The following is a 26,024-nucleotide window of genomic DNA, read 5'->3' as shown; positions in this document are numbered from 1 at the left end:
ACCAAAAGACACAGATTGGCTGAATGGATACAAAAACAAGACCCATATATATGATGTCTACAAGAGACCCACTTCAGACCTAGAGACACATACAGACTGAAAGTAAGGGGATGGAAAAAGATATTCCATGCAAATGGAAACCAAAAGTAAGCTGGAGTAGCAGTTCTCATATCAGTCAAAATAGACTTTAAAATAAACACTACTAGAAGACACAAAGAAGGACACTACCTAATAATCAAGGGATCGATCCAAGAAGAAGATATAACAATTGTAAATATTTAGGCACCCAACATAGGAGCACCTCAATACATAAGGCAAATACTAACAGCGATAAAAGGGGAAATCGACAGTAGCACATTCATAATAGGGGACTTTAACACCCCACTTTCACCAATGGACAGATCATCCAAAATGAAAATAAATAAGGAAACACAAGCTTTAAATGATACATTAAACAAGATGGACTTAACTGATATTTATAGGACATTCCATCCAAAAACAACAGAATACACATTTTTCTCAAGTGCTCATGGAACATTCTCCAGGATAGATCATATCTTGGGTCACAAATCAAGCCTTGGTAAATTTAAGAAAATTGAAATTGTATCAAGTATCTTTTCTGACCACAACGCTATGAGACTAGATATCAATTACAGGAAAAGATCTGTAAAAAATACAAACACATGGAGGCTAAACAATACACTACTTAATAATGAAGTGATCATTGAAGAAATCAAAGAGGAAATCAAAAAATACCTAGAAATAAATGACAATGGAGACACCACAACCCAAAACCTAGGAGAGGCAGCAAAAGCAGTTCTAAGAGGGAAGTTTATAGCAATACAATCCTACCTTAAGAAACAGGAAACATGTCGAATAAACAACCTAAACTTGCACCTAAAGCAATTAGAGAAAGAAGAAGAAGAACAACAAAAAAAACCCAAAGTTAGCAGAAGGAAAGAAATCATAAAAATCAGATCAGAAATAAATGAAAAAGAAATGAAGGAAACGATAGCAAAGATCAATAAAACTAAAAGCTGGTTCTTTGAGAAGATAAACAAAATTGATAAACCATTAGCCAGACTCATCAAGAAAAAAAGGGAGAAGACTCAAATCAATAGAATTAGAAATGAAAAAGGAAAAGTAACCACTGACACTGCAGAAATACAAAAGATCAGGAGAGATTACTACAAGCAACTCTATGCCAATAAAATGGACAACCTGGAAGAAATGGACAAATTCTTAGAAATGCACAACCTGCCAAGACTGAATCAGGAAGAAATAGAAAATATGAACAGACCAATCACAAGCACTGAAATTGAAACTGTGATTAAAAATCTTCCAACAAACAAAAACCCAGGACCAGATGGCTTCACAGGTGAATTCTATCAAACATTTAGAGAAGAGCTAACACCTATCCTTCTCAAACTCTTCCAAAATATAGCAGAAGGAGGAACACTCCCAAACTCATTCTACAAGGCCACCATCACCCTGATACCAAAACCAGACAAGGATGTCACAAAGAAAGAAAACTACAGGCCAATAACACTGATGAACATAGATGCAAAAATCCTCAACAAAATACTAGCAAACAGAATCCAACAGCACATTAAAAGGATCATACACCATGATCAAGTGGGGTTTATTCCAGGAATGCAAGCATTCTTCAATATACGCAAATCAATCAACGTGATATACCATATTAACAAATGGAAGGAGAAAAACCGTATGATCATCTCAATAGATGCAGAGAAAGCTTTTGACAAAATTCAACAACCATTTATGATAAAAAACCTGCAGAAAGCAGGCATAGAGGGAACTTTCCTCAACATAATAAAGGCCATATATGACAGACCCACAGCCAACATTGTCCTCAATGGTGAAAAACTGAAAGCATTTCCAATAAGATCAGGAACAAAACAAGGTTGCCCACTCTCACCACTCTTATTCAACATAGTTTTGAAAGTTTTAGCCACAGCAATCAGAGAAGAAAAGGAAATAAAAGGAATCCAAATCGGAAAAGAAGAAGTAAAGCTGTTACTGTTTGCAGATGACATGATACTATACATAGAGAATCCTAAAGATGCTACCAGAAAACTACTAGAGCTAATCAATGAATTTGGTAAAGTAGCAGGATACAAAATTAATGCACAGAAATCTCTGGCATTCCTATACACTAATGATGAAAAATCTGAAAGTGAAATCAAGAAAACACTCCCACTTACCACTGCAACAAAAAGAATAAAATTTCTAGGAATAAACCTACCTAAGGAGACAAAAGACCTGTATGCAGAAAATTATAAGACACTGATGAAAGAAATTAAAGATGATACAAATAGATGGAGAGATATACCATGTTCTTGGATGGCAAGAATCAACATTGTGAAAATGACTCTACTACCCAAAGCAATCTACAGATTCAATGCAATCCCTAACAAACTACCACTGGCATTTTTCACAGAACTAGAGCAACAAATATCACAATTTGTATGGAAACACAAAAGACCCCGAATAGCCAAGGCAATCTTGAGAACGTAAAACGGAGCTGGAGGAATCAGGCTCCCTGACTTCAGACTATACTACAAAGCTACAGTAATCAAGACAGTATGGTACTGGCAGAAAAACAGAAAGATAGATCAATGGAACAGGATAGAAAGCCCAGAGATAAACCCACACACATATGGTCACCTTATCTTTGATAAAGGAGGCAGGAATGTACAGTGGAGAAAGGACAGCCTCTTCAATAAGTGGTGCTGGGAAAACTGGACAGGGACATGTAAAAGTATGAGATTCGATCCCTCCCTAACACCATACATAATAGTAAGCTCAAAATGGATTAAAGATCTAAATGTAAGGCCAGAAACTATCAAACTCTTAGAGGAAAACATAGGCAGAACACTCCATGACATAAATCACAGCAAGATCCTTTTTGACCCACCTCCTAGAGAAATGGAAATCAAAACAAAAATAAACAAATGGGACCTAATGAAACTTCAAAGCTTTTGCACAGCAAAGGAAACCATAAACAAGACCAAAAGACAATCCACAGAATGGGAGAAAATATTTGCAAATGAAGCAACGGACAAAGGATTAATCTCCAAAATTTATAAGCAGCTCATGCAGCTCAATAACAAAAAAACAAACAACCCAATCCAAAAATGGGCAGAAGACCTAAATAGACATTTCTCCACAGAAGATATACAGACTGCCAACAAACACATGAAAGAATGCTCAACATCATTAATCATTAGAGAAATGCAACTCAAAACTACAATGAGATATCATCTCACACCAGTCAGAATGGCCATCATCAAGAAATCTAGAAACAATAAATGCTGGAGAGGGTGTAGAGAAAAGGGAACACTCTTGCACTGCTGGTGGGAATGTGAATTGGTACAGCCACTATGGAGAACAATATGGAGGTTCCTTTATAAACTACAAATAGAACTACCATATGACCCAGCAATCCCACTACTGGGTATATACCCTGAGAAAACCATAATTCAAAAAGAGTGATGTACCAAAATGTTCATTGCAGCTCTATTTACAATAGCCCGGAGATGGAAACAAGCTAAGTGTCTATCATCAGATGAATGGATAAAGAAGATGTGGCACATATATACAATGGAATATTACTCAGCCATAAAAAGAAATGAAATTGAGTTATTTGTAGTGAGGTGGATGGACCTAGAGTCTGTCATACAGAGTGAAGTAAGTCAGAAAGAGAAAGACAAATACCGTATGCTAACACATATATATAGAATTTAAGAAAAAAAATGTGATGAAGAACCTAGAGGTAAGACAGGAATAAAGACACAGACCTGGGGCTTCCCTGGTGGCTCAGTGGTTGAGAGTCTGCCTGCCGATGCAGGGGACACGGGTTCGTGCCCAGGTCTAGGAAGATCCCACATGCCGCGGAGCGGCTGGGACCGTGAGCCATGGCGGCTGAGCTGGTGCGTCCGGAGCCTGTGCTCCGCAACACGAGTGGCCACAACAGTGAGAGTCCCGCGTACCGCAAAAAAAAAAAAAAAAAAAAAAAAGACACAGACCTTCTAGAGAATGGACTTGAGGATATGGGGAGGGGGAAGGGTAAGCTGTGATACACTACCAAATATAAGGTCGCTAGCTAGTGGGAAGCAGCTGCATAGCACAGGGAGATCAGCTCGGTGCTTTGTGACCACCTGGAGGGGTGGGATAGGGAGGGTGGGAGGGAGGGAGACGCAAGAAGGAAGAGATATGGGAACATGTTTATGTATAACTGATTCACTTTGTTATAAAACAGAAAGTAACACACCATTGTAAAGCAATTATACTCCAATTAATATGTAAAAAAAATGTCATGAAGAACCTAGGGGTAAGACAGGAATACAGACACAGACCTACTCGAGAATGGACTTGAGGATATGGGGAAGGGGAAGGGGAAGCTGTGACAAAGCGAGAAAGTGGCATGGACATATATACACTACCAAACATAAAATAGATAGCTAGTGGGAAGCAGCCACGTGGCACAGAGAGATCAGCTCGGTGCTCTGTGACCACCTAGAGGGGTGGGATAGGGAGGGTGGGAGGGAGGGAGACGCAAGAGGGAAGAGATATGGGAACATGTGTGTATGTATGACTGATTCGCTTTGTTATAAATCAGAAACTAACACACCATTGTAAAGCAATTATATTTCAATAAAGATGTAAAAATAAAAAATATAAATGGTTTAAAACAGCACGTAAATATCTATGTATTGCTAGAAAAGAGATAATTTAATGATGAGCTTTCTTTATTAGTCATAGTTTATACTGTTAGAAGAATGAGACTGTCAACTGAATTCTGTTCCCCCAAAATTCATATATTCAAGCTCTAAGAAAGTGATGGTATTTGGAGATGGGGCCTTTGGCAGGTAATTAGATTAAATGATGTCATGAGGATTAGGCTCTATTAGTGCCCCTATAAGAAGAAACCAGAGAATTTTTTCTGTCTCTCTCCAACATGTGAGGACACAGTGAAAAGACAGTTGTCTGCAAGCCAGCAAGAGAGCCCTCACCAGGCACTGAATTGGCCAGCACCGTGATCTTAGACTTCCAAGCCTCTAGAACTCTGAGTTGTTAAAGTCACTAAGCCTATAGTATTATGTTATGGCAGCTTGAGCTATAAGAGTACTAAATGGAAGAGACATGGAGGAACCCTAAACGCATATTGCTAAATGAAAGATGCCAAACTGAAATGGATACATGCTGTATGATTTCAGCTATACGACATCCTGGAAAACGGAGGGCACTTAACCTATTCTGTATGATACTGTAATGGTCAATGCTTGTCATACATTCATCAAAACCCATAGGATATATAACAGAGTAAACTGTAATGTAAACTATGGATATTAGTTAATAATAATGTACGAACATTGGCTCATCAATTGTAAAAAAATGCCCCACACTAATGCAAGACGTTAATAATAGGGGAAAGTGTGGTTTGGGGAATAGATGTGAGGGGGTGTATGGGAACTCAATACTCTGCTCAAAAATTCTCTTTAAACTTAAAACTACTGTAAATATAGTCTACCAATTTATTTAAACAAAATAAATCTAAGTTGCCTCATCGTATTGTGAGGTTATTAACCATCTTATAGTTTTTCTATATTCTATTTCTATTTCTAAAGACCTACTTCTTTAATGTTCATTTCTATCTTCTTTTATCCTTGTAAAAAATATATCAAATGTTTTGTATTATTTCACCTCCCAGCCTATTATCTTTTTAGTTATATGTCTTTCACAAACATTCATTAGAAACTACATTAGATATCCTTGTCTTATTACACACTATGCCCATTACTATTTTCACCACCTCCCTCGTAATGCTTGAACTTTGGCTATGACCCATTGTCACCTCTGGACAAATAGTTTCTGCTCTATTTTCTGTCTTCTGTCCTTCTGGGCCACTTCTATCTACCATCATTACCCAAAGAACTGACTTTACAGATTCTATATGCCAGTGTGTAAGAATTGCAGTGTTTTAAGAAGTATCCCAACTTCATGATGGTGATTTGGGGTCATTACTAAAGCACTCGGGATCATACATATTCTTTTTTTTTAAATTAGTTTCTGCTTTATAACAAAGTGAATCAGTCATACATATACATCTGTTCCCACATCCCTTCCCTCATGCATCTCCCTCCCTCCCACCCTCCCCATCCCACCCCTCCAGGCGGTCACAAAGCACCGAGCTGATCTCCCTGTGCTCTGCGGCTGCTTCCCACTATCTATCTACCTTACGTTTGGTAGTGTATATATGTCCATGCCTCTCTTTCGCTTTCATACATATTCTTTTAAGGTAGTTTTACAGGACAACGCACATTGGTATTTTTCTCCTATTAACAGAGTAGGAAATTGTGGGTTGATGTGCAGTTATTTTGATTAAGAAAGCAAGATATGAACACTGCTTCTTTGCTGGGGTACTTGGCACTGCTCTTTCTCGTGCTGGGACATATTTTGCGCCTTTACAGCCTTGCATCTAGGCGTACTGATCAGACTAATGTTTGGCTTTATTGGATACGTTGACCAGTCTGATTGATATTCTGGTACATACAGGGTACTTGGTCATGGTTGCTCACCTCTGAACCTCAGCTTCATCACCTGCAAAGTTCAACTAATAGCATATCCGCTTTGTGGGGTTTTTAGGGATTTGGCAAGCGTCATAGTGCCTGGTACATGCTAGAGACTCAGGTGATGCAGTAATTACTCAAATGTGCATTTTCAGTGGATCCTTCCCACCTGGACAGGGTGACTTAACAGCCTTGGGAGAGTAAGAGCAGGACAAAGAGCAAGGGCAGCATGGGCCAAGGGAAGGAGGTGAGAACTGACATGCAGGGAGCCCTCTTGCTGGTATCACCAGAGGGCCCATAGTGAGCCAGGATGTGGGGAGAGACTGGCCGCTCAGTAAGACCAGGTCAAGAAAGGCCGTGTGAGGGGGCTTAGCTTTTACCTTGTGGTAGAGGCCATCCAAAGGAGAAAGTGGAAGATGGGTAGGTATAGACTTCTCCCTTAGGAATTGTCCTCAGGGTCTGTTTATCTCCTGGCAGGGTGCGTTCAATGAGTTGGCCTCTCCAGCACATTCTAGAGAGGACTGGCCATGTCTGACCTTCTGGAGATACAGCCCTGACCTCCTGGCCACCTCACTGAGGAGAGGGCTCATGGGGGAATCAGCTTCACTCTACATCTGTCCACCAGCCCTGCACCCTGGACTCCAGGACCACTCACTTGCAAGAGGCACATCCAGCTGCCAGAGGAAGTGACATTTCCTGACTCATCTGGCTAAGAATGAGCAGAGTATCACTGACCATTCCAGGGGAGTAGATGCCACAGAAGATCAGGATGCGGACAAGCCACAGAAGATCAGAAGGAACAAAGGTCAGTCCACGTGGGAGTTCACATGGGTGCCTCACAGTCCCCAACAGGCCCTCGAGTTTCCCTTCCAGCCCAACACACACTCCACCTGCCCACAGTCACCTGTGCCACCATCACAGAGCCCCACAGAGCTCCAAACATCCTCAAACACACAAACTCCCTACTTATAAGCAAATGCCTGACTGTGTGCCCAGAACCCTCCTGCTCCAATATACATGCACTACAAACCCCAATAAAACCACAGCCACAGTCTTGAATACAAAAATCACACCCCCAACGGCCCCTGATAATCAAACACCTAAATCCTCATACCCCACAAAAATCCACCCAACCCCATATAACCCCTCAATGCAAACACACAAACCCTTCAACAATAGCCAAATATATTCAAACCAAACTCACAGACTTCTTAATAGAAGACACAACCCCCCAAATCCAAGTAGAACACATACAGTCCGCACACAGATGTCAACATCCACGTATGTACAATGCCTCAGAAGCTGAGACAAACACAAAATACCATTAGAGAGACACAATGTTTCCAACCTTCTCCTATATACTCCCCCCAGAACACATCATGACCTCACACCCCCAATACAAACACACACCCATCTCCCTCTTGAGACACTATAAACCGCCTGTCACACCCCCTGATTATACACACACAGCTGGCGGCCCCAGTCTACACTGACAACCCCAATCTCTGCAAATTCCTCCACATCAAAAATACACTCCCTGAACGCTTACCCTACAGGATGAGCATGTGTATAACCCCTGCACTCTGAATACACACAGATCCAACACACAGAGCATTAAAATGCACACCCCTACCTCTTCTCAAATGCCTGCACACATAGCCTCAAAACACCCAGAAGCAGCCCACCACCCAGCCACACCATGCTACACCAACCGTACACTCACAAAGGCACTCATGCCCCTCATCTCTCCCCAGATCACACATACACAGTCTCTACACAGCTTTACTATTACCCCAAACCATCCTATGCCCTAAACATACATCCAAGAGTTCCCCACACAGCCCTAACCGATGATAGAGGCAGCTGTACCAGGGGCATCACAGTACCCTGAACGGGCAAATGCCGCTGAGGTAAGTGCCTCCTATGTTGCTGCATTTCTTGCTGCTGTTGCAAGTCATCCCTTGACCCCACCCAGGCTGACTGGGACACCCTAAACAGGAAGTGGCAGCGTATGAGTCAGGAAGAGGAAACTCCATTCCAGGTGTTCCCTGTCACCATCCATTGCACCAAAACATCAGATGACCAGCATGAACAAGAAACAGAGACATGTAACTATACCATGGTTGAAAGGCAAATTTTTCTAGAAAACATTTGTCCAAGGGAAGGGGGAGAAGGGTGTTCCCCCTAATTCTAAAGCCATGCAGTTACAATTCAAAGAAACGGCAGATACGGTCCAACAGGCGTGGGACTGCATCCATGTTGTAGCTGGATACGAAAAAGATAAGTTTTTGGAAGCCCCAAATCTCGCTTGCCAGTAAAGGCACATGGGCCCCGCTGCCCCATTGGCCAAGAACCCAGCAGAGGACCCTTAAGGGATATAGGGACTTCTGGGACCCTTACTGAGCTCCACCAAGGGGTGGTGCCATCACACAGCTCCATCCTTCATGAGATGACTAACAGACCTCCCTGTATTGGCAGCTCTGGAGATGGGGGTCCCTAATGATGTCAACTTGAGACCGCCCAAGCACAAGTTAGAAATTTTTGCTCAGGCACTGCAGACTCTTCCGGAGACTGGAGTGATGGGTAGCCGTCACCTCTCCGAATCCTCTACCCTGACCTCTGCCAACGCCTCTGCCTTAGGGACCTGGCAGATCCCTGGAGCGTGGCCTTCCTCTGGGACACTTGCCCATATACTTCTCTAATTTTCCTTGGGACACACATAAACAAATTTTCTTATGGCTCTCATTGACCACGGGAGCTCAAATTACAGTGCCTCCTGGGAACCCCTCCAATTATAAGCAAGGGCCACACTTTAGATTACAAGGCATAGTAGTCAGGGGAGTAGAAAGCATTCAACTTCCATTGAATGTCACTACTGAAACAATCTTTATTAAAAATCTTTTAGTGGTGGTAGCCCCTTTGGCCCTACCCTTTCCCGTTACAGCTATGGATGCCTTGATGTACTGCAACGCCATTTGGAACAAACCCAAATTCCTGGCCTTCCTGGTGGAAGCTGAAACTGGGAGCCCATAAGACTGCCACCTAAGACAGTAAATATCCCCCAATAACATGTATGACAGGGGGCTGTGGGATTGCAGCCCATAATTCAGAATTTATGAAAAGAAGAAGTCATTAAACACACCATTTCTCCTTTTCAATTTCCCCATTTGGCTGCTATTAAAGCCTGCTATTAATGAGTGGTGACTTATAATCAACTACTGAAATAGAAGTGCTGCTCCCCACTATTAAGGCTCCCATTTCCAACATTGTCCAGTTCATTAAGGATATCCAAAGGGCTCCAGGGAATTACTTTGCTGTGACAATCTAGCTGTTATGTTCTATTCAGTACCAGTTATTAAGGAGTCCCAGCTGCAGTCTACTTTTACTTCAGAAGGCACCCAGTATGTTTTAACCTGTCTGCCTACTGGCTATCTTAACAGCCCAGCTATTGCCCACAGTCTTTGCTGGCAAGACCTGGGGTCCCCTTGCACCGTCTGGCACTATACTGAGGTTCTAATCCAGAGCCCCTCAGGAGACTGGTGCACAAGGCCCTAACATGGTTGGTGACCCATCTATAACATACAGGTGGGCTATTTATTGCCCCACATAAAATTCAAGGGCTGTCCACAACTATTAAATTTCTGGGCATTAACTGATCCTCTAAAAGCCAGAAAATTCCTTTTGCAGCTAAACCTCAGCTGTTAACTATTCAGCCCCCCAACACACTATAGCAAGCCCAACACATCTTACTTAGGTCTCTCCACACTTTGGAGGCAACGAATACCACACTTGTCTATCGTTCTTAGACCCATTTATGCAGCCACGTACAAACCCTCCATAGTTTACTGGCCAAGAGCTAAACAATAAGCTTTATAGCAGGCACAAAGCTCAATTAGTCAAGCCCTCCCACTGGTTCCCCCTGGCTGCTCCTTCTGGGCTGAGAATGGACTATGTGTCCCGGACCCTTTGGACTAACACAGTTCCTCCTAGCTGCCTGTGGGCTTCTGCACCAGACGGCTGCTCTCTACACCACTACACCCCCTCAGAACCGATTTGGGAACTGGTTCCTTGGTTTTGGTCTTGGTTTTGTGTGCACTGATGCCAGAATTTGTTTGCGTCTTTTGCGTTTGGGTGTACAAAATGGGAAATACTCCATCAACCCTGAAGGAGAGCCCTTTGGGGCCTATAGTAGATAAATGGGTGTAACATAGCCCTGAGCCTATGACTAAGAAAGACATGTATACTATTGTAATAGGGTGTGGACCCAAAATATAGGATCACAAGGGCGGTAGCCCCTAAATGGCTCACTCAATTTTTATAGGATCTCGCAGTTAGAAGTGTTTTGCAAAACAGCAAGCTGCACCGGCAGTTGTTCCACCTGCCCACCCTCCCCCCATGCCGCCATCATATTCACCACCTCCTGTTTCCCCTACCCACGGGGATCAAATAGAAGTTTCTGTGTTAACCCCCAGAGGACAGGAGCCTGATTTAGTATCACCATCTAAGACTCCACAAGCCACCCAATTTGGACTGGGAGCCACATCCACAGCAGGGCAAGTTCCCTTGTGCGGACATCCTATAAGAGGCCAGGGGACTCCCTTGGCCTTGAGGCGTCCGATTCTAATTTCCCCACAGGAGCCCCAGGGAACTTTGACAGTGGGGAACGAGTTCATTGACTCTCCAATAGATACCACTCCCCAAACCCTCCCTGTTTATCTTAAGAGGCTTGTAAATATTAAACAAAGGGGAAACAAAGTCATCCTAGGAAAAACTTGCCTGTATCTTTGAGATGCAAATGTCCTTTCTGGTCTTCTCAGGAACTCTCATCTCTGCCATCTTTCTAAAATGCACCTTTTTGAAAGAGGGTAAAGTAATTTAGAAACTGACTTATCAAGGATAAATCAAAAACCTAAGTGTCTTTTCTGTAAAAATTCAGCCATCTAGACAAGTGAGTTGGATTTGTTCCATCTGCCAGAAACCTAATTTGAATCCAACCTCTTTTTCTAAACTGATGGGCTTCACATGGCTGTACCTGACTCAGTGCTGAAATTCTGAAATGACAACCATGACGTCTCTGTATGTTTGTGTCCTTGTATGTGTCTTTGTCTTTGGATAACATTGCTGAGGTTGATTTGTGGATGAGCTCTATTTAATTGGCTTAAAGAAAAGTAAGCACTTACACACCAAACTATTCTAAATACAAGAGAAACTGAGCTAAATGAGCTTCAGGTTCATGTGAACTGGGAAATAGTCAGTATTAATTAAGACCTGCTATTAACGTTCGTTTGTTGATCTAATTAATATAGACATGCTGTTAGAGTCATCAACATTAAGTATAATACTTTTATTGTGCCTACGTTTAATATAAGCTAAATAAAATCTTGTTATATCTGTTGCAAATTTGTCAGCAAGGAAATAACTTGATGTGAAGAAACTTTTAAGGAAAGAAAATGCAAATGAGGTAAGAGCTTTAGGTGAACTTTTTAAAATACTTATCTTTTAGGAAGGTCTATCTAAAATTAATCTCTCCAGATATTTGACCACTTGAAAGTCAGAATTGTGCTAAAGTAAGTGACAGAAGGTTTATGGAAAGTGGACCCTGAAAAAAAGAGTTCTGTACGTGGTCAGGACTAAGTTTAAAATAAGTTTAATTGAGTAAATACGTTTTAAAAGTAAGCTGGTGCACAACTTGAATTTCGCTTTTCTCTCTGTTAAGAAGACAAGGTTTCTTAAGATTTTGGACTGCCTTTGATACCAGATTTTAAGTTTTTCTACCTTTTAAGAGATCTGTTCTGTACTTGCCTTTGAAATCTTTTATTGTTACTTTGGCTAAGTGAATAACTATTGTTTCACAGTGACATGGCATCCTATCTGTTTTAAACCCTTTTCTTATTTTTTGACAAAGCTTCCCAAATCAAATTATAATGAAGTTCCTTTGACCTCTAGCTAACTTTGGGGTGCTTCAAAGGGCCCCTGAAACACCCCAAAGAGAGATATTAACTAATTAGGTTGAATGACACAGGAAGTGTTGTCAAATAAGCAATAAATCTTCTTAGGTTCTATTGTATGCCAAATGACACAGGTATTCTACAGATTATAAGGAGTTCCTAAAATCTGGTATGTCCTGGTAAAATGTTACCAGTCAGAATTCTCTTTATTGTCTGAAAGTGTTGCATGTCACCGCAGTAACCACGTTACTTTCTCAATTGCACTGTAATCAGATTGAAACGTGCCTTCTTAAGTCTTTCACCATTGTACACAGTCATGGTTTCACTCTGATGCCTTTGCAAAAATGCTTCCTCTTCAAGAAGATTTATAGAAAGGACCTTTGCATAAATACAAGTTTCTGATTTTCAAACCATAAAGGTGAACTGGGTAAGAACTTGAAGAATTCTAATGGGAAACCTGATGGCTTCATAAAGCTGTTAACAAAAACGATTAGTTGCACATGCCTGGGTAAAAGGGTTATACTTATGGTTATAATTTTGGTTATAATTATGGTTATAATTTTTATGGTTTCTATCTGAAAAATGACTGTTTTAACTCTGTGTTTTCCAGGTGTAAGCAAAACGCTCCCCTTCAACTCATTATGATTTACAGTCATTTGTTAAATTATACCCTTGTAAGCAGAATTGAAACACTTATCTTTTTCTCTCTACCTGGGTGATCCTGCCAGTAGCATATGCTTGTCCCAAAGATTAAGCCATGCACGTCTAAGTACGCACTGCTGGTACACTGAAACAGCGGATGGCTCACTAAATCAGTTATGGTACCTCTGGTCGCTCACTATTGCAATTGGATTACAAGTAGTTATACTGATCATTGTTCTTTGTTTCCAGATTGTTTGCTCTTTGTGTCTCCCTGCTGTACTGTGTCTTTGTTAACGTTACTAGCTGCATTACTTATATCCTGTCTACTTTATAAGACTGGCGTCTCTTACAGTACCCAGTATGGAACCAGGCCTCCAACAATACTTCAATGGCTAAACATCTTGAGAAAATAGACCACATCTATAACATGAAATAATTGTAATAGTGTGATTCTAGGTACAGGAGGAAGCAACAAGGGAAAATGTCTCCTGGATCATAATTAGATAGAGGATCCAGAAGATCTTTAATTAGCAATAGGGCCTAATCCAAAAACTAGCACCTGGAGTGGCATATCAAGAATTCTCCCCTGACCTGGGATGAGCCTCCCAGTGCCGTGGGACAAAATTTGATCCTGAAACGTCTCCCAAATATGGGTCAAAATCCTGACCAAGAGGAGAGGATCTGAGAAATGGAATATTTCCTGACACATCAGTCATTAGCGACTGCAGCCTCCCAACGTGAGCCGGTGAGCCCTGACGAAACTCAGGATATGAGAATATAGGATACAGGCCCCGGATAGCTGAGGCACATATCAAATGACTGACTTCAGTGAGCCCAGACTCTGGCATCTTCCCGTCCATAGAAAAGTGCTGAATTCCTTAACTTGAGATGCTGCCTCCCAGGCTTGAAGCCCTCAAAATTCCCATCAAAGAGGTCGTAACTCTCAACTTTTAGGCTGAGAATATTTTTTTAAGGCTACAGGTGTAAAGGACACACTTTCCAGAGAGGAACAAAAAAAACAAAAACCCAACGTTTGGAACACTGGCACCAATGGTGGACACTCCCGGAAAGATCCATCTGATGAAGCAATTAGAAGGGCCGTCACCCCCTTTTATCCACAAGACTGTGGAATGGACATTGACAGTAGGGAATTGTAACAGGGAAGAGCCAAATCGGACTCCACATGGGATCTGTTCCTTTTACTTTAACCTTTGCTTTCTGCTGCTTTTGTTCACTAAAAGGATACTGTCTGTTCCTGTACATAATGGCCTGCCTCGGGGAACCCTGTCCCTCTGTCTGAATGTTAAACCAAAGTGCCTTTGTTCAGGGAAACATATGGACTCCTTCCACCTGTGGATGGCTACAATTAAGAAGAAATTAACACATCTCCTCCCCGAGGCTGGCCATTCCAGGGGCTATTCGCAAAACTTATGGCCTTCTTACTTTACCTCCTCATCTCCTCCCCATCTCTGTATTATAAAAGAAACTGGCACCCAAACCCCGATAAGATGGTTATTTTGAGACTTTACTCTGCCATCTTCTCGGTCTGCTGGCTTTCTGAATAAAGTCATATGCCTTGCCTCAACACCTCATCTCCGATTTATGGCCTGTCGTGTGGCAAGCAGAGCAACCTTGGACTTGGTAACATCTTTACTCAGGACACGGTGACACAAAGTGGGACACTGTTTTCTGTTTGTTTTGTTTTTGTTTTGGGCCGCGCCATGTGGCTCGTGGGATCGTAGTTCCTCGACCAGAGATCCAACCCGCGCTCCCTGCAGTGGAAGCTCGGAGTCCTAACCAATGGACTCCCAGGGAATTCCCATGGGACACTGTTACCTGGCAGTCACGGCCCTCACCTTTGTGAGGCAGAGGTAGTAGTGTAGCAGGACTGAGAACGGTGTGACGTTTAAAGATTAGGTGGTGAAAGCAGGATTTCACAGGAAGTTAATCCAGTGATACTTGCGGAGAAATGTTGTCAATTCAGCGTTAAGAAGACTGTGGACAAGGTGTGGCGTTTGCAAATAAACTTCATTTTCTAGAGTCAAATCTGCCAAGGCTTCCACTAAATTTGCAGTTGTGGCTATAACCTTAAGACACCTGAGACAGGCAAAAGCAACTGAATCAAGTTGTATGCTATAACAGGCAATAGGCCTGTGTTTACTACCATGCTCACACAGTTCTGCGCGGCCTGATTATGCCTTTCATGCACAAATAAAGTAAAAGGTTTTGAATAACCTAAAGTTAATCTATTAAGTAGAGATCTCTTTTCGAACTTAAAAGGGCTAATATACTTTGCCTCCAGTGGAGATCTCACCTTAAAGTATCCGGATCGGGCTTCCCTGGTGGCGCAGTGGTTGACAGTTCACCTGCCGATGCAGGGGACACGGGTTCGTGCCCCGGTCCGGGAAGATCCCACATGCCGCAGAGCGGCTGGGCCCGTGAGCCATGGCCGCTGAGCCTGCGTGTCCGGAGCCTGTGCTCCGCAACGGGAGAGGCCACAACAGTGAGAGGCCCGCGTACCGCAAAAAAAAAAAAAAAAAGTTTCCGGATCAACCTGAACCTGATCATTTGGGTAACCCTAAGGCAGGCAGGTCTTGCAGTGCTTGTTTTAGCCTTATAAAAACCTGCTTGTGTTTATCTTCCCAAGCAAAGGATTCAGGAACTAAATCTTTAAGAAGTTCACAGAGTGGAAGAGGTAACAGAAAAATTTGGAACCTAGAGCTTGCAATAACCAGCTAAACCTAGAAATCCACAATGCTAGCACTTAGTTGTGAGTCTAGGAAGTTCCTGTATCAGCCTAATTCTCTCTGGAGATAGCTGAATTCCTTCAGTGCTTAGATTACGTCCTAGGTAATGAACAGCGTCTACGGATAATTGTAATTTTTCCTTTGTTCTTTCTCAGCTAACTGTTGCAGCAAATAAATGGAATCTTTTATGAATGCCTTATGGAACCTTTACAGTAGCTGAGTACAGCAGGAGGTTATCTCCATATGGTAAAAAGGCTGATTTCTCAGGGAACTAGAGGGTACTTAAATCTTGGTGAAGTACTTGGGAGGAAAAAAGAAGGAGTCCCAGTGAACCCTTGAGGCATAAAAGTGCAGGTATATTGTTGATTGTTCCAAGTAAAGCCATGTAGATATTGGCTGTTGGGTCTCCGGGATGCTGAAGAAAGGTGAACAAAGGTCTCCAACTGTAAACCATTTCAAGTCAGTTCAAGCTTGTGACACAAGGGTGGCTAGGTTTGGAACAACAGGAAAACAGGGAAAAACTATTTTTATTAACAGCTCCCAAGTCCTGGACAAATCGCCATCCTGCCAGGTTTCCAACCAGGCAAGATTGGCATGCTGCAGGGACGAGTACACGAATGATTACCTCCTGGGCAATTAGGTCTTCTACAATAGCTATGGGACCTTGTATGACCGCAGGCTTTAATAGCTGTTGAGGAAACCTAGGGAGAGGTTTAGCTACATCTATCTGAATCTTTATAGGTTTGCATTTTTTTATTCTTCTCATGTTAACACTGTCAGAAGTAGCCCCCAAATTTGCAGGCATCTCCATCCAATTAGGGAACTTTTGTTGAACTTCCGCTTTTAGGTCCAGGACAGATTGTAAGGAACATAACTGATCAGGTTCACGTTGATCAGGAAATTTTAAGGTGAGATCTCCACTGGAGGCAAAATGTACTGGCCCTTTGAAGTTAGAAAAGAGATCTCTACTGAATAGATTAACTGGGGCTATACTGCATAGCAGAAAGGAATCTTGGTTGAGATAAAAATTCTCTCTGAACTGTATTAGGTACTCCCACTATGGAAACATCCTCTTTACTCAGAGGGACCTGTTGTTCTTTGAGGGTGGGATTTAGAGTAGAAAGCACAGCTCTGGTTAGGGCTAGGGGTAGGGTGTTAAAGGGTTAGGTAATTATGTTTACAGTTAGGGTTAGAGTTTAATGTAGATTTCAAAGTAAAATATGAGAGTGGGGTTTAAAGTAGAAAGCATAGCTCCAGTATCAACTAAAATTTGGTCGTTTTTCATTATATTTTCCTCTGGGCTGTTTAAGGTCATTGCTGCTAATAGTTTACCAGAGAACCTCTGGAGTTCTGCCAACTAGGGGAGAGGGTCACGGGGGGCCATCCCTTTGAGACAGATACGAGAGCATTTGTGAAGAGTTTGCATAGGACTTTTGAGGACACCTCTTTTTCCAGTGTCCTCACTGATTACAAATGAAACATCAACTTTGGGTCATCAAATTGATCATGGACCCCTAGGAGGTTGTAATGGGGGAGGCCCAGGTGTCATTTTGTGTTCCTTGCCTTAGAGCTGTTGTAACTGTAAGGCTATGAGCTTGGTGGATTTCTGTTTGTGATCTTGCTCCAAGTTCCTTTCAAAATGCTCAGCTATAGTCACGAGTTCAGTCAGGCCTATAGCCTCCCACCCTCTTTTCTGCCCTTTTATCAATCCACTCATCTCAGAAGATAATCCACTTACAAAGAGGGCAGTTAAAGCAGGCTGAGTGGCCTTTTTATTCCTTGGAACACCAACTGCTCTAAAAAGAGAGCTTCCAAACTGGCTCTAAAGTCTTCCACAGATTCACCCCTCTTTTGTTTGTACAAGTGAATAATACATCAATCATTATTAGGCCAATTAATAACAGACCAAGTGTGAGCAGGGAAGATTTTAGGAATAGCTTATAAAAGGTTAGTTGTTATTCTGCAAGCCTTTTTAGGTTGAGGATCTTGAATATCATCCTAGGGATTATGTCATTTTGCTTCCCACATCCATTCTGGGGCTTCCCCCAGTCCTACCAACATGTGTACAAGTGGATAAAGATCTAGCAGTTTGGGGACATACGCCCTGACAGTGACTCTAAGTTCTTTAAAAAATGTTGGGGGTTCCTCCAAGGTTTAGAGAATTCTTTGACTACAGCTCTCAGTTCAGTCTTTGACCAAGGGGTAAAGGACACCTGAGGGGGCTCACCTGCAACCTCAGGTAGTTTTACTTTAAATGGCAATTGTTAAATATTCTTTTTGGAATAGAGAAGTATTTCAGACAGGAAATGAGTAAAACAAGAGTCCTCGGGTGACAACGAAAAGGGGGGGACAGTAGGAGGTACATCTGCAGTCACATCCGTCCTACGGTCTTTTGTCTCAGGTACCTTTTGTCTCTTTAATTTTTCATTAGCTTTTTGTTCTAAGTCTCTAAACGAAGCTATTTTGGAATCTTGAAACTGTCTGTAAACTTTTACATACCAAGTAAAGCAGGCATCTCATTCTCCCTGTGCAATCTGTGAACCCTTGCTCTCTAGTGTTTTCCTTAAATGTACAATCTTGTCTCACTGGAACATGCCCCACAATGACCACTGTAATTCTAGATCAATATTAGTATAATTTTTCCATCTTTCTAAATATCTACAACCTCCAGGACCATAGTTCTTAAATATAAAATAAGCAGGTGTGCCAGAAGCTGGCATTCTCAACTCTTGGGCGATAAAGGATCTCATTTCCTTAGCTAGCCTTTGTCAACCCAAAAGAACACACAAAAAACCTGCGCCTTAATATATCAGCAGTAACAAAGAGATGTTACTATGTCCTGGACAAAAGAAGGCCTGGTATGCACCACCACCGATTCCCAGGGATCCTTGGACTGAGGAAAAAGATCCAAACGGCAAATCCCAAGGAAGGGGGACTGCAAACTGATTCCAAACAAAATGGAGAACTATAGCCACCACCAACAGCTCCAAGCATGGAAACTGGGGGCTGATTCCAAACAGATGGGCAAGTGCAGACTACACTGTCAGCAGTGCCCAGTGTGGAATCCAGGGAACAATATTAGGGGCTATGGTTGACCACTCAAAAATATACTGGCAATAACCAAGAGATGTTACTGTGTCCTGGGAATTTCCATCTGAAAGGCTAGGGGTTTGGCCTCAAGGAGAATCCTCTACCAGCCAAACTGACCTGCCCTGTAAAGGAAAGCCAATTAGATTGGGAGCACAAACGCAAAGAGAATGGAGCTCAAACCAAGAGGAGCTTACCAACAACCTTCAGGAATGGCAAGAAAGACAGTGAACTCAAAGGAGTTGTGGGCACCACACCTGTTTCTCCTTGTCCCAAATGTTATCAGAAATTTGCTTCAGATCCCATCACTGCCACCAATATATTTACCTTTTTCTTTTAAAAAAGATAAGCATTTAATCATAAAATCATCTTGTTAGCAGTAGCAATCATAAGAGTGGATTTTAGAAAAGTGCACATACATATTTTTATACAGAACATTTCTGGAGGGATACATACTAAACTGTTAGTGGCCACCTCTGCATGCCCCCAATGTATTAAAAAACAAAATTTAACGGAGTAAATTGGAAGATTTACTTTGAATTTTGAATAAATTGGCCTTATTAAACGATTCATGAATCAGGCAGCATCTCATCTGATAGAAAGGGAGATACTCCAACGGGTTACACAACATGGAAGGCTTTCTTTTTTTTTGGCCATGCCACATGGCATGTGGAAATCTTAGTTCCCCGACCAGGGATCGAACCCATGCCCCGTGCATTGGAAGCGCGGAGTCTTGGCTGCTGGACCACCAGGGAAGTCCCAGAAGACTTGTATAGTAAGGAGGGTGGGACAAGGAAAGAAAGTCATCATCAAGGGAAAAAATGAAAGTTCACTGGAGGAAAGTAAAACTTCAGGTGACAACGGCGTCTCATTGGCTAAACTGCGGAATTTTCTATTAGCTATTTCTATTTTCTATTTCTTGTTGCTGGCCAGGAAGGAAGTCTTCCCTCCTCCAGCTGGGGTAGTAAAGTGGTTGCACTTCCTCTTTGGGGTCAGTAAATGACCTCTTCCTGTTGGGGTAATTGATGATGAGTGGCACGGCATGAGAGCTCCCTCTACGGGCCTTCCAGACTCCAATTCTAGTGCAGGTTTCCTTTTGTTAACATTCACAGCATGTTTTATTGGCAGGAGGAGTCACAATGAGGGAGAAAAGGCCACAAGACTCACCATAAAGAAGGCTCAGAAATGCTTGGGTGGGTCCAAGGCAGGCACAAGGTGGCTGTGGGGTCAGCTGGTGGCTACAACGATCACATGGTTCCCTCTGATGGGTTTGCAGCTCGATGTGGAAGAGTGAATAAAACGGTCAGTTCATGCTATCAGAGAAACATGAAACTGAGATAAGCTTCCCACTGCTAGAAGCATCTTGAGCCTTCAGAAAAGAACAGAGAACATGTCTAAAGGGTTTGGGAACATCAGAGCCGTATCTCCTCAGAGTGGGACTCCCCAGGCTCTCCAGGTCTCAGTCCCCAACTCTCCCTCAGTGACAAAGCCTCCCTACCTCTGTCCTTGTCAGCTCAGTGATCCCTAGAGGTCCTGCCTATCCGTGAGGACTTAGGTTTCCATGAGACAGGTTGGTTGAGACCTAGTGATACAGTTGACCAGCCTGATATGCAACAGTTCCCACCACCCTGGGGCAGTTGGGCTCAGGGACACATGGCTCTGGACCCCATGTGGAGGGTGTCCTTGCACGTCCGCTGTGCCACAGAAGAGCCAGGAACGCCTGTAGCTGTCCAACTGATTCTCAGGGGGTTTTCCTGGGAGAGCCCTTGGTCATCTGACCTCCTATCCAGGAAGCCCCATGACTTTCTGATTGCTGCCTGTCATGCCAACAACACACCTGTGAAGGTTCTGCTCTGCATGGCCATCTGTCCACCAGGCGCCCCCTTCTAGGGACCCAGATGCTAGGACCACACAAATGCTGAAGGAGTGTCTACCTGCCTAAGGTACAGACACCCCTGTATCCATCTGCATGATTTCTACTGGGAATCAACAACATTTATGGGGATTCTCTGGCCCTAAAGAACAGACCAACCTGATAGGAGCAATGCAATGATTCACAATTACCAGGGTCAATGCACATATACAAGGGCCCATAGCCCCAGATGCCCCACTCACAATTCACATGAGGGTCCCATACGTACCCACCGATGCCCAAATATTCTTGCTTCATACATACACAATCCAAACACGCACATCAGTGGTACGCTGCTAAGTGCTTGATAAAAAGCTCTCCGAGAAAGGCGGGAAAGACTTCCCTTATGGTATCTACATGGTATAAATATTCCCAGCAGGACCAATTTCAAGCTACCCACCTGACATCACTAAACACACAGCTGGGAAGAGATATGCACCATTGACTCTCCCAAGACAGTATGAACCAGTTCCAGCACATTCCATAACTTTTCCTGTGAATATGTGCACAGAATCCACTTACACCCCAAGGAGAACTCTCAACTCCCACCACAGATATGTAACCAAAAGGACACCACATACACATTTGTGTTTGTACATATATATATATATATATATATATATATATCTCCTGAACACACACCCTCACCCTGAATAAATACACAAACAGACCACCTCTTACTACCTAAATTTTTACAGATGAAACCTTACTCACCCTGAATATTCACATTCCACTCTCACAACTATATATACACACACAACATGGGCCTGAAAACAAACATGTGCAACCAATATGCCATCCAGATGTACACACTGAGTACCTAAGCACACAGGGTCACCAAGTACACAACTGTCTCATGTGCAACCCAACAAAAGACCCATGTGCAATCCCACGGCCCTAAAATACATAGACTGCAGGACTCCTGCACACACACAGAACCCGCACAGCCTACTGGTTTCCAAACACACAAACTAAACTCTCACGTCCCACAGAATACATACCCCAGAAGCCCCAGGAACTCAGAAACACACACAGACACAAATAATCTATACTTATCAAAGACAGCTGACCCTTGAACAGCTTGGGGGTTAGGGCGCCAACCCTCCATGCAGTGGCTCTGCATCCATGGATCCTGTAGTAGTCCTGTAGTAGTTACTGAAAAAGAAATCCACTATAAGTGGACCCGTGTGGTTCAAACCCATGTTCTTCAAGGGTCAACTGTCCATATAAGTCCACCTCACTAATACTGAGAACACACATACAAGCAACACCACTAAATTCTTCAGGCATTACATTTTGAAATAGACACATAGAGGACTCGAAGCCTCCTGCTACACTCACAAATCACAAATACACACATCCACAAACTACTCATGAGTATACACCCCAAATGCTCAGACACACTCAAAACAGAAAAACACCGACAACCTCTGCAGTCTTACTAAGATACATACACAATTCTCACACACCTATGGACACACACATGCAAATATTCCTAACCCCTGAACATATGGATCCCCTCCCAAACACTATACATTATGCTACCTCTCCAGAATACAAGCTCCCCACCACTACTCCAACATACAAACTGTATATGTGTGTGTGTGTGTATATATACATTTCTACCCTCACCCTGAATATATAGACAGACCACCTCTTACTCCTACCAAACACATGTATAAACACCCTAGCGTTCTCCAAAGAAATACACTTTGAATACTCCTAACAACTCCATACCTTATGAACAAACTCTGATAATGCATGCACCTGATGATGGACACGCACACGGATTAGAATACACAAGTAAGATACATGGAAATATCTCCAGCAAACCATTTATGAAACAACTTCCATATATCAAATTATCCCTAGCTATCAGGAGCCAGCTCACACATATGCAAGTACTAACAAATACCCGTATCACATATTTCTAATACATACAAATGCAATTGTCCATCTTCCCTGTAGAAACATAGAACCCCACCTCTCTATCAGATACACATATACTCACTTCCCAAAATACATAAGCCTAAGAGGCTCCTACTGAAAATTACAAATGCACAGCCTCAGCAAATATTCCTCCAAGTGGCCATGCCCCTTGAATACACACACAAACTCATTTAACACACAACTCTCCACAAGTCCCAAATAGAACCACGATTACCCAGTACACTACAAATAGACAATAATGTCACCCTATACACCCTTTGTTCCAAATACACATACAGTACCACACTACTGGCGTATACATAACCCCATATTCCCAACCTCTCACACAGAATGAACTCTGCCATCTTGCAGAATACAGGATCATACAAACACAACATACCTACACATTCAACATCCACCAGCCCCATAAAATAGTCACAGACTTGCCCTCTACACATCCAAATATACATACACAGCTCCTGAAAATGCACACCCACAAACACCCCATAACCATACAACATGCCCTGAATACACAAATGATCAGCCTACATTCCCCAAATATACAAAATTAACAGACTGGACACCCAAAGTAATATACACCACTACTTTTCCTGACATGGCCCTTACGCATATGCAGAGAATCCTTCCAAATCCACCATTACACACACACAAATCCCCAAATTCAGGGGTGAAAAAAACACATGTAAACATATTCCCCAAACACCAAATTACGAACACCTAACCACCAACTCCTTGAGTATGCCTGCGTCACATCTCAACACCCTCCAAATACAACACTCACTCTTACACACTCTCACAAAGACACAGGCATGACCTCCCTTCAAACACAAATATCCACGGACAAAACCAACCCACACATTTGACTACCTATCAGATTCCCACCAACCAATTAAGTATGTACAGACCCCATCTATGCTTGCAAATCAATCATGATTTGACACCAGACTACAAATACATGTTTATTACCACATTCAGCAAAGTTGCTCGCATCACTGACAAAAGAATGCAGTTTGAACCTAAGTGTTGACTGATGTTTTTATGATAAGAAGGAAGACACTAGTGAAACGATGAGTGTGTTCCTTCCATCTTCACTCATTTTCCAATCACCTGAGCTACACCTTCGGAACCAGATGAGGGTTTTCAACTCGCAAGAACTTTCCCTCTAGCTTTTGTACTCTTCACAACGTGCAGACTAGAACGGCACCTGTTTAATAGCTCGCACACACTTTTTAGCCCCCACTGTAGGCCCCGCAATCACTGAACCCTTCATGCAGCCGGCTCCCCAGTGGTGCCGATAATCCTGGGGTAAACATCTCAAGGGAATCGAGCTCTATGGGGGCGTGAATCCACATTGTGGGGAGTCTCCTTACATGGACAAGGGCACAAATAACCCACAGGGTGAACAACAGTGCAGAGCGGTGACACCTGAGGGGTGAAAAGTCCCCGTACCCCTTACCTCACGATTCCTAGAATTGACTCTACAGGCCGCCATGACAGGCCCCTCCCCCGCCGGACAGCCATTGGGGCCCCACCCTCCGCGCTCGCGCATGCGCTCCTGTCTTCCGGAGCAAACTGCCCCAGCAGACGCCGGGAGCTGTTGGAGGACGGCGGTCCGCCGTGCCCGAGAGCCCCGCCCCAGTGGGCGTGCACAGGCGTGCGCGGGCGTGCAGGTGCGGGGTGCGTGGGCCTAGGAGGTCTCTGCAGGAGAGGACAGAAATGGAGGGTCGGGCAAGCTGCGGAACTTCTCTGGCGACGCTCCTCGCTGGGAACCTTCGTGACGGTCTCTTCTTAAAACCAGCTCTTGGGAAATGTGCACTCGTGAGTTTTATATTGCACTCGTGAAACCCATGCACTTAGCTACAAAGAGTTCTGGAGAGCTCCGCTGTAAGCACAGTGGCCTCAAATTGGGGCAAGTACTTTCATGCCCTTTGGACTGCCGTTCCTTGGTTCTTGTTAATGCCTTTCAAAAAACAGTAGGTCCTTTTTCCTAGCACACCTGAAGTTTCCGTTAAAGAACAATGCTAGCAAAGAATTTCAGACCTGGGAAACACTCTTAAGATACTGTCTCCTGACTCCGTTCCTAGAGTTTTTCCAACGCATTTACTCTACTAGAATATTTTTTCTCCGTGTTCACAGGTGTTTCCTTTGTACGGTTTTGGGTTTTTTTTTTTTAAATAATTTTGAGAAAGAGTTGACAATCTGGGCCAATTTCAACAGGTAGTATGGGAACAATTTTATTTTCCCTCCCTCCTTTTTTATAATATCTTGCAGAATTTCAGTTGACAATAAAACAACAACAACAAAAATAGTAGCGGGATCAACTTACTGACCTGACTTTGTAATACTTCCCAAAGAAACTTCAATCATCAGATCCGCTTTCTGGTCAAATGCAAGATTAGAGCATTTCTCACTCAACAGGATGCCTCTGAAGACCCCTCACATGTAACAGCACTAAGCGCCTCCAAGTGCAGACTTGAAAACTCCACAAGACACAAACATGGTATCTCTTCTTTAATGTTTCGTGATTGAGTGGAAGATGAACTGTCTTCTGAGGCTTGTGATGCATGTCCAGAGATGTTTTTTCTCAGTAGTCAATGCCCGCCCCCACCTTCTGTGCAGGAATAGTCAGAGATCATGATCCAAAGGACTTTTAGATACTCCCTTCTGTGACTGGTCTTCCCAAGTTACATTTGGGCTAATTTGATTATCTCTGTCTGTGGGGTGTAGGATTTTGAAGTATTACAAAGGTGATTGCAGAATTGGGACTGGCTAATTTTTGCACAGTGCAATTTTTGTATCAGTGGCCTTGAGAAGAGTCCTTCAAATACTGTATCAGAATTATGAGTGAGAATCTTGTAAATAATTGGTTGAATGACTGAACAAAGGGAGGAAGCAACAAGGAAGCCTGCCTTTCTCGAGTGCCTGGGTACAATATTTTGCCTCACCATTCCTCTAGTATGAAGTTATTGGTTGCAAATCATTTAAGTTTTCCTTCATTATAAAACCTCCAGGGCTTCCCTGGTGGCGCAGTGGTTGAGAGTCCTCCTGCCAATGCAGGGGACACGGGTTCGTGCCCCGGTCTGGGAAGATCCCACGTGCCGCGGAGCAGCAGGGACCGTGAGCCATGGCCGCTGAGCCTGCGCGT

Source organism: Mesoplodon bidens (assembly GCF_964165515.1).
Source record: "Mesoplodon bidens genome assembly, contig: HAP1_SCAFFOLD_118, whole genome shotgun sequence".
Taxonomy (NCBI): Eukaryota; Metazoa; Chordata; class Mammalia; order Artiodactyla; family Ziphiidae; genus Mesoplodon; species Mesoplodon bidens.
The sequence above is the reverse complement of the archived record's forward strand: the minus strand, read 5'-3'. Positions refer to the sequence as shown.